The following is a 9,331-nucleotide window of genomic DNA, read 5'->3' as shown; positions in this document are numbered from 1 at the left end:
GGTTGTGCTGGTGCCCTCTGACGTAAACGAGGTCTGCTTGCGGTTCAGCAGAGCAGGACACGAGCGGAGGTCAGGACACGTGCGGGGGAGATGGGGCCAAGCGGTGGGAGTGGGTCAGAGCGCAACCGCGGGTCGGCGATCCCCACGTCTGACGAGGGCGCGGGTTCAGTGTCGATTGGGGATACAGGGTCGGCGTCGGTTGGGGATGCAGTGTCGGCAACTGGCAACAACAAACATAAATGAGTGGGTTGAAATCATTCGAGAGGCCAGACTACGGAGATGGCTCCTGCTGTCAATTCGGTTGTCCTAGTGTTGCCGACAAAATGCAGCTTAATTCATTTCGCGTGAGGTGTGTACGGCAAGTCGTGAGCAAGCGCCCGTTAGCAATTTGGAGACAACGATCCGGTATCCATGAAGATCAGTTTTACAGCCGGAAGATAATATCGCGCGTTGTTTTTCTCTGCACCCCGGCTGTGAGGAACTGCACTGTGCAGCCGCTTTGCCGGCAGGCGACATTTCCACCTAGCAGGCTTTCGACACAATCGTCAGAAAGATCGCGCACGGAATCCACCCACATTCCTGCCGGAGCCCCACCTCCTGCATCGCACGCGTCAGCCAAGGCCCCGCGGACTATTTATCAGACATACGTGCACCTCCAGCAGAGGTCAAGGTCAGTATAACCTTGACCAGACGTGTGGGGCGCGCGCACCAACCAACCACGGCGGCGCCGCGGCCCGGCAGCACCGTACCACCCCTGCGGGCGCAGGCACGAGGCGAGGTAAGGGTGGACCTCCGCGCCGGCTGGAACCGATGAAAGTGGTCCACGCCTCCCGGGACCGACGTGCTCGGACTGTGTGAGGTAACGCCCCATTCGGCTTCCCCCTCGGGGGACTGTCCAGTCACTCCAGCGCTAATTAGCTGAGCGCTACGGGTCCGCTCTACGCTGCTCGACCCCGCGCTGGGTTTTGCCCCGGTCATGGCTCTCATTATAACTGGCCGTCGGCGCATGTGGCTTCCTGAACCGCTTCCGTGCCGGGCTCTTGTATCGTTTGCCGGTGTAGGGTCAGTCGAGTGGGCCTCCCCTACTCTACCCCACTTGGCTGATGTCCATACTCATGAAGATGCCATGCTTTTTCGCAAGTGCACGTGCGGGTGACCCGTCTTGGACTCTCGGATTCCCCATGGGCCACACGGCCAAGGTCACATGCACGTTACAACTGCACTCTGGGGTGAAGGTTTCTATTCAGTGGAGAGTATCCAGTCCCCCTCCCCTCAACCAAGTTGAGAAGAAAGGGGGCAAGTTTTGGAGAAAAGCATTTTTGTCCGGAGTTTTGGAGAAGGCGTTTTGGGGCCGACCGTCTTCACCGCTCAGCCCTTCCCCTCAACTTATTTCGCGAAACTGCACCCCTGACTGCGCTGTGTCGTCGCGAGCATGGCTGGTGCAACACAGTAAGCGCTGGGAGCTTAATTATGCCTAAGAAGCTCAGCCGACTTAACGCCAAAGCTGGTAACAACCGCCCATAACCGGCTGGATCATGGACGGGCCACGGCGAAGCCAGTCAGCAGGTAACAGAGCTGACCGCAGCTCCCTCAGTCCCACTGGACCACGCTGCTGACTGGATGTCGAAGGACACGCATTGGCTCACAACTGGTCGGCACTTGGTGCTTTTTGCGCGCCTATTCGCTACTGTTGTTCGGCTGTCACTCAGTGATTGGCCGGCGCTGTTTATCGTTTATTGGTCGTTGTTGTCTATAAACAAATGACATGCGACAAGTGGCCATTGTTTACGGCAGCCTATTAGTTGTAGTTCTTCTGGCTCACATATATATATATATATATATATATATATATATATATATATATATACGTAAATTTATCGACAGCTATGGTGATTTCCCGCCATTCACTAGCTGCTTTGTAGCAGCATCACTCAGACACAACATTGCTTGCCGCTGAGTAGTCTCCACATGGTCGAGGCCACCTTGCAGAGATGGAAGATTGGAACAAAACATTTACCTCTGCGATTAGGATCGCATGGGTATATCTAGCGTAGCGTGTGTAACGAATGGCACTAAGCGATAAATGCTCTTTACGCGACCGTTTTTGGGCGGCGGGCAAGAGCCCGTTCCGGCAAGCTGGAAGCAAGCGTCTCCAAGCCCCACCTCCTAGTGACTACACCCATACCGTTCTACACCCACTGGTGACAGATGGCTGACGGTGAGCACCCATTGGCGCCTGGCTGGTCACTGCCCGTCACTGCAGGCCGCTGACCGAGCGGCAGCCCGCTCGGCAGGCACCGAGCGGCGCGTGAAAGTTGCTGACGAGGGCAGCTGTGTCCAGCCGGACGCCGACCCGGCTACTTGGCATTCAGGACAGGTCCGCCGGGCGACAGGTGAGAACACCTCGGCTGGAGGGGGAGGGAGGGGAGGGATGGGGATGGGGATGGGGATGGGGGAAGATGGGAGGGGAGATGGGGAAGAGAAGGAGGAAGAGGGAGTATTACAAGGAGAGGATGAGGAAAGGAAGGAAGGAAGGAAGGAAGGAAGGAAGGAAGGAAGGAAGGAAAGAAGGAAGGGAGGGAGGGAGGGAGGGAGGGAGGGAGGGAGGGAGGGAGGGAGGGAGGGAGGGAGGGAAGGAAGGAGGGAGGGAGGAAGGAAGGAGGGAGGGATGGTAGAGAGTAGAAAGGGGGCGGTAGAAGGAATTTGAGGAAGGAGTAAGACAGGGGGAAGAAAAGAAGCGGAGGAAGGAATGACAGCAAGAGCGAGAGAGAGAAAAAAGCGAAAGAAAGAGAGACAGAGAGAAAGAGAGAGAGGAATGGAGAGAGGGAAGAGAGAGAGAGAGAGAGAGAGAGAGAGAGAGAGAGAGAGAGAGAGAGAGAGAGAGAGAGAGAGGAGAGAGAGAGAGAGAGAGAGAGAGAGAGAGGAGAGAGGAGAGAGAGAGAGAGAGAGAGAGAGAGAGAGAGAGAGAGAGGCGCGGGAAACGTAAGTAGAAAACTACAGCCTGCCAGCAGCAAATCGGACGGATCTGATTTTGACAACACGCGTCACGTGATGTCTGCTCTTGTCCGGTTCCGGTCCGGTGAATGTCGGTGACGACACTCGCCTGGAAGATTGCCTATCGCCACGCGGATACTGGCCATGAACGTCCGACATTCTCGGCTCCTAAACTGTCCTAATAATCCCTGTGATGGACTCGGAGGAAAGTGGGCTGAAAGCTGGTGCCGCGCACTTCTGGCCACCGCGCTCGCGCGGAATCGACGTGCTAAAAAATGATGAGCTGACAGTGCTTGATGAGGCATGGTGTGGAGAGCTTAAAGGTCACCTCCGGTGGCTCGCAAACACGGCCAGCTAAGAGCACACCCGGTCTCTTGCCCGGGTAATTTCGTGTGATGGCTTCAGAGGTTTGGGAGTGATGAGGCCATGTGCGAAGCGCAGCGACTGAGTCATGTCATTTTCCACGTGCAGTTTGGCTGATGTGACCGACTGTTGATCAGGCTCCAGTTGAGCAGCTACCAGCAGAGCAGAAAGAAGCGGTGCTTCGATTTGAACAGAATGTGCGTGGTCTCAGCCGGCTTTCAATATCGGTGACGAATGGTTGACATACCTCCTGGATCTTCCAGGTGCTTTTCCGGTAAATTAATGGCGCGAGCCTTGGTTTTGGCCCATTGGCCCTTGGGCCAGTAATATAGCTCATTATAGGCCATTATTCGTCCATGAACTGCGGTCCAGTTACGCTGGCACTTCCGAAAGGGCGCGAGAGATAGAAACACTCTTCACCGCCCGCTCGGTGGATGCATAATTAGAGGAGAAAATGTCACGAGCTGTCCACCAGATTGATTTGCCCGCCCTGACTCACTCCATGACACCACATAAACAGCGTTCTCCGGCCTGCCTGGCTCGAAAAGGAGTCGTGTCTCGCCGCCGTCAATCCCATACGTGCTCTGAGAGCGGCGACGTGCGCCAATTTCGTGGCCTCTTATCCCGGCGTGGCGAAATGGGGCTCACAATGGCGGCGAAAGCGCGCAGCATTGTTTCCGGCCGCATTGTGTGGTTGATCTTCAACAGAAGCTCGCGGCCGGAGTTCACGAGTCTGACCGCGCCTCCGTTTCACCCAATCAGGCAATCGATCGGTAAACTCGCCGCCTTCCGCAGACGAACCGAGCTGATGGCAGACGGCGCTGGAAGTCGGGCGTCGCTTTCTACACACGGATCCCCGGAGCCGGAGGCGCCATGGTCAACAGTAGCACGTGCCGGTAGTCGGCCGCTGATTGGCTGCGCGGAGCTTCGTGCGCCTGAGTGGGATGAAGGGGGAAGACGAAGAGAGAAAACTGCGCAGTTGCAGAAGCAGACCCGGGGGGCCTCTCTCAGGAGCGGTTACGTGGCAAAGCTACCAGCGCTGCACTTTCGGGAGAAGTTCAGTCAGTGACTGATAAGCGGGCGATTCGTGATTTGTCCGCAGCCAATTTACATTTATGGCAGCGGCAGCGTGCAGGGCAAAGGCGGATCTCACTACAGTTAGGCTCCATTTCAGCTCCACGCGTTAAGCAATTGAAAGCGGGTTCCGAAACGCTTCAGTGGAAATCACGGCGTACCTTGTTCCACACGCACACGATCAAACAACGCGTTCTCGGGCTAAAAACGCCACCAATGGGCATAGTACAACCAGGTAAGCCGGTGTAGCCCGATAAATCGAGGCTTCATCGCTGGTACCGCTAGAAATGACCGCTTATTTTACGGCCGCGTGTTAGGGAGGTGCTGACATCATTCCCAAGATGCTATCTCTTAACATGCTTCTGCGGGCGCATCACGCACGCATGCACAGGTAAATATTTGCACGCGCATGCTGGGCACTTCCCTTCACGCCTTCTCACACCAGTCGGTGAGACCACACGCCGTAATAAGGTCGAGCACATGGAGGCAGCATATACTGCGGAAGGTGAAGCCAGCTTGATAATTCCAGCCAGGTCGTAACTCACGCTGTAGTAATGATTGTTTTAATTGGTGATTTGGCCGTGACACGTGACGCGGTATGTGTATCCCTGGCCATGACCTAGCGCAACGCCGCGGCTTATTACCTGCTTTAACCATTGCAAACAGTGCAATCGGCTTCAGCAGGCCCAGTGCGGCTTTGGTCGGGTCCAGGACGACTGGTCCGGTCCAGGATGGCTTTGGTCCGGTTCAGGGCGGCTTTGGTCGCAGTTTGTAAGCACGCCAGCGCCGTCTTCACCGACATTAGCTGTGTGTGCTCGGACTGGTGCCCGGGAACATCGGCTGCTATGCCCGGGGCGGTGCCCAGGAACATTAGCTATTTATGACTGAGGGTAGTGCCCGGGAACATTAGTTGTTTGTGCCCGGGGCGGTGCCCGGGAACATCGTCCGTTTGTGCCCGGGAACGGTGGTTGGCGACACCGTTTCATACATCTACATCCGACTTCTACGACGCACGGAAGTGCCACGATCGTCAATGTCACCGCTTCTGAAGCCAGTTGCAGTGCAGGCGTAAAAACAGACGGTGACAAGTCTCGAACCTGCGACGATTGTGTCCCGGTCATGACCCGAACGCTCCGCCAAAGGGCGTCTGTTTCGTGGTGATGATAGAAGTGCAAAACGTGCACACATCCACCAGCTGCTGCTGACAGCAAGTCAATCAAGATGTGAGAAAACCCCGTACATGACGTCTGTCACTGTCCCGTCACGAGCTCTGGCCCCACATGGGGCTCATATCATGTTATATAACAGCATCACAATTATTCGGGTGTTCTGTATCAGATCGCCAGCCTTCTGCAAACACGCCTCTAACACAGCCGCGAGCACCGTTACTTTCTATGAACCGAGTTGTGTAACTGTCTACAGATCTCGGAGTGCTAACAATCGTCCAGCATGCGCTGCAGCGCTGGACGGCGGATCACAATGCAAGCCGCGCGCCGTGTGCAGCGACTATTACTGGCTAATGACCGATGGCAAAACCACACATCGCTAATCCGAGCACACATGATGATCACGACTTCCTTTGGGCGCGTTTCAGCGGTGGGCGCAAACGCTCGTCAAGCGTTGTATCTCTGTGTACCTCTGTGACATGATGGCTCTAATCTACTTGCCCTCAAAACTCCGGAATCGTGATGAGCCAAAGCTGCAGCTGAAGCTCAATGCACTTCACCAGTGGGACCACATACCCTCTGCTACAAAACTACTAAAAACAGCTAAAAAACTGCTAAAAAGCTGCTGCTGCTAAAAACTGCTAAGAATAAGCAAAAACAAAACGCAAGGTACGGAATGTTTCGCTCGTACAAAACACGTTCCGGGAGAGAGAGTTTGGGCCAAATCTTTCAAAAATCTAAATAACAACTAGTGCATTCTCAGAACTCCCAAAACTCATCCACAACCAGGTGAAGTCCGCGTTTGAAGCCGCCTACCTCGTCGCCGTCATCATGTCACACCACCTCACAGCAGCTAGCCGTCCCAGGACAGCAGCTGACGTCACGAGCGTCATTCCAATAACGTCATCAGGAGTCTTCCCCGTTCGCGTCACGAAAGACCGGCGACAGTCCTCCAGCCTCCGTGCCGTGTCGCTCCGCGGTCGGCATATATATATATATATATATATATATATATATATATATATATATATATATACATCCGTGTCGCTCTGTGCCGCTGGAAGCGCCCCAGCACGCCTGGACTCGGCCTGAGCGCGACTGAACTTGGCCTGAGCACGACTGGACTGGACCTGAGCACGACTGGACTCGACCCGAGCACGACTGGACTGGACCTGAGCACGACTGGACTCGACCCGAGCACGACTGGGCTCGACCCGAGCACGATTAGACACGGCCTGAGCACGACTGAACTCGGCCCGAGCACGACTGGACTGGACCTGAGCACGACTGGACTCGACCCGAGCACGATTAGACACGGCCTGAGCACGACTGAACTCGGCCCGAGCACGACTGGACTGGACCTGAGCACGACTGAACGAGCCCCCAGCACAGCTGTACTCGACCTGAGCACGACTAGACACGGCTTGAGCACGACTGGACACGGCCCGAGCACGACTGGACTCGACCCGAGCACGACTGGACCCGGCTCGAGCACGATTGGACTGGACCTGAGCACGACTGGACTCGACCCGAGCACGACTGGGCTCGACCCGAGCACGACTGGACACGGTCCGAGCACGACTTGTACCCCTGGGGTGGCCATGACAGCGGCACAAGACTTACGGTGCCGTGGGCCTTAAAACATCCGAAACATTCTATGGTAATTAGTCATTCAACATGCCATGTGCCACGCGGATTTCGGTGGATGCTGCATGCCTGAATATCCATCTTATCATTTAACGGATGCTACAAGTTCATATATCTGTTTGTCTATTTATCTGCTTATCCATCTGTCTATCTATCATTATATGTATATATATATATATATATATATATATATATATATATATATATATATATATATATATATGTGTGTGTGTGTACTCATATACCGGCATATAAGTACATGAGTTTGCATGCAATATGAACCATATACTAAAGTGGACACACCTGGAAGCACTCCTTGCAGTGGCCAGCGCATGATCACCACATATTGAGCATTGGAAATGCATCATTTCGACATTACCTCCCTTTTCCAGCTTTTTCAGCTATGTTGAACATTGATGTTTATCAGTCGCAAACAACGCCAAAAGAGGCGAGGCTGAGCCCCTTCTCAACCACCCAACCGAGCACCACATCCACCACAACGACAGGCAGAGCCTCTGTGAGGGCCACAGTGAGCGACAGTGAGAGTCACGGTGAAGGCCACCATGAGCCACAGAGAGGGCCACAGTGACCCACAGTGAGGCACAGTAAGGGTCACAACGATTCACAGTGATCTACAGTGAGGAGGGCCACAGTGAGCCACTGTAATGGTCACAGTCATCCAAAGTGAGCCATAGTGAACCACAGTGAATGCCACAGTTAGCCATTGTGAGGGCCACAGTGTGCCATACTGAGCCACAGAGAGTCACAGTGAGAGGGCCACAGTGCGTCATACTGAGCCACAGAGAGTCACAGTGAGAGGGCCACAGTGCGCCATACTGAGCCACAGAGAGTCACAGTGAGAGGGCCACAGTGAGCCACAGTGAGAGGGCCACAGTGAGCCACAGTAAAGCCTCACCTGAGCCGGAGCCGTCCTGTTCGCCGCCGTTTCTCCCTTGTAGCACGTGCTGTCGACGGTGGGAGCCAGGCTGAGAGGCACAGCCGGGGCCACGCCTTCCGCCCGCCACCGGCCACCCGACCACCCGTCCACCCGACCACCCGTCTACCCGTCAACCCGCCGACCTGCCCGGCCAGCCGCCTCACAATTTCACTTTTGTTCCCGAGCGGGCGGCCGCCGTTGCTTGCGGGCTGTGGTTAGCGTGTGGCAGACCGTGGGCGTTGGCGAAAGACGCTCTCGTTTTCGCTGGCGGACGTCTGCTGCTGACTTCGCGGGAAGGAATGCGACGCGGAAGTGCTCCCGAAGTTAAGCGGGTGACGCCGGGTGTATGTTGACTGATCACGGTACGGGGTGGGGATCGCTCCCTTATTCACTGATGATGTCACTGGGCCAGGAGTGGTGTCGCCAAGGTCGCTGAATGTGTTGACACGCCGCTGGATGCCGCTGGTCACTGCGCCCGGCGGCGGTCACTGAGTAGTCGCTGACCAGTGAATACGGCAGCACGGTTGTGCCCGTCGCCCCAGGTTACTGCCCACGCACCGCTGCAGTGATCTGAACTTCCCTCGAAATTCACTGCTTTCCCCAGTTCACTGATTCACTGCTCGTAGTCACGCAGCGACCGGTGGAGATCACTGTCTCGTCGCACGCGCCCCACACCGCCCGTCACCACGGCAGCCGTGGTAGTGAGACCCCCGTGCCGCTGCCGCTCGCGAACGAGCCAGACCGTACCGATAGTTGGCGCTGTCAGCTGGTGGGTGAGTCGAAGCGGTACTACAGGGGTCCGTCTGGCTTGCATGGGTCTTGGGGACGCCGCTGGTTGGTTTGATGCAAGGGCACGTTGAGTTTGAGGTGGGTGTTTTGCGCGGCCAGATACAGGTCTGTGGTGGATAGACGTGCAGAAAGCGCAGCCGGAAAGTTCGTTCTTAAAGGCGCAGTTATCGGCAATGAAAGGCATGAACGCCGCAGAATGAGACGAACCCTATCGTCCAGGTGCTCGCGCCGTCCCCCTCCCGCACCGGAAGTGGTCACTTCCGGCAGGCTCTCCGGCCCGGATAACGGCTAACCGTCCCCCGCAGTAGACCAGCGGGGCAAGTCCACGGGTGTTTAGGGCCGAAAACAGGATGAGGTCGAG

General features: G+C 55.8%; 1 protein-coding gene across 1 annotated transcript in view; it reads right to left on the bottom strand.

Moving 5' to 3' along the window:
- LOC119104458 (ras-GEF domain-containing family member 1B) overlaps positions 1–8,412 on the bottom strand; it is a 148,148-nt gene extending 139,736 nt beyond the window's left edge. Inside the window, exon 1 of the mRNA XM_037228164.1 lies at positions 8,161–8,412. The gene's annotated coding sequence lies outside the window, so the exon portion shown is untranslated. The remainder of the gene's footprint in view (positions 1–8,160) is intronic.
- Positions 8,413–9,331: the final 919 nt, after the last annotated feature.

Source organism: Pollicipes pollicipes, unplaced genomic scaffold, assembly GCF_011947565.3.
Source record: "Pollicipes pollicipes isolate AB1234 unplaced genomic scaffold, Ppol_2.1 Scaffold_6052;HRSCAF=7182_pilon_pilon_pilon, whole genome shotgun sequence".
Lineage (NCBI taxonomy): Eukaryota > Metazoa > Arthropoda > Thecostraca > Pollicipedomorpha > Pollicipedidae > Pollicipes > Pollicipes pollicipes.
This window is presented reverse-complemented; position numbering and strand designations above follow the sequence as displayed.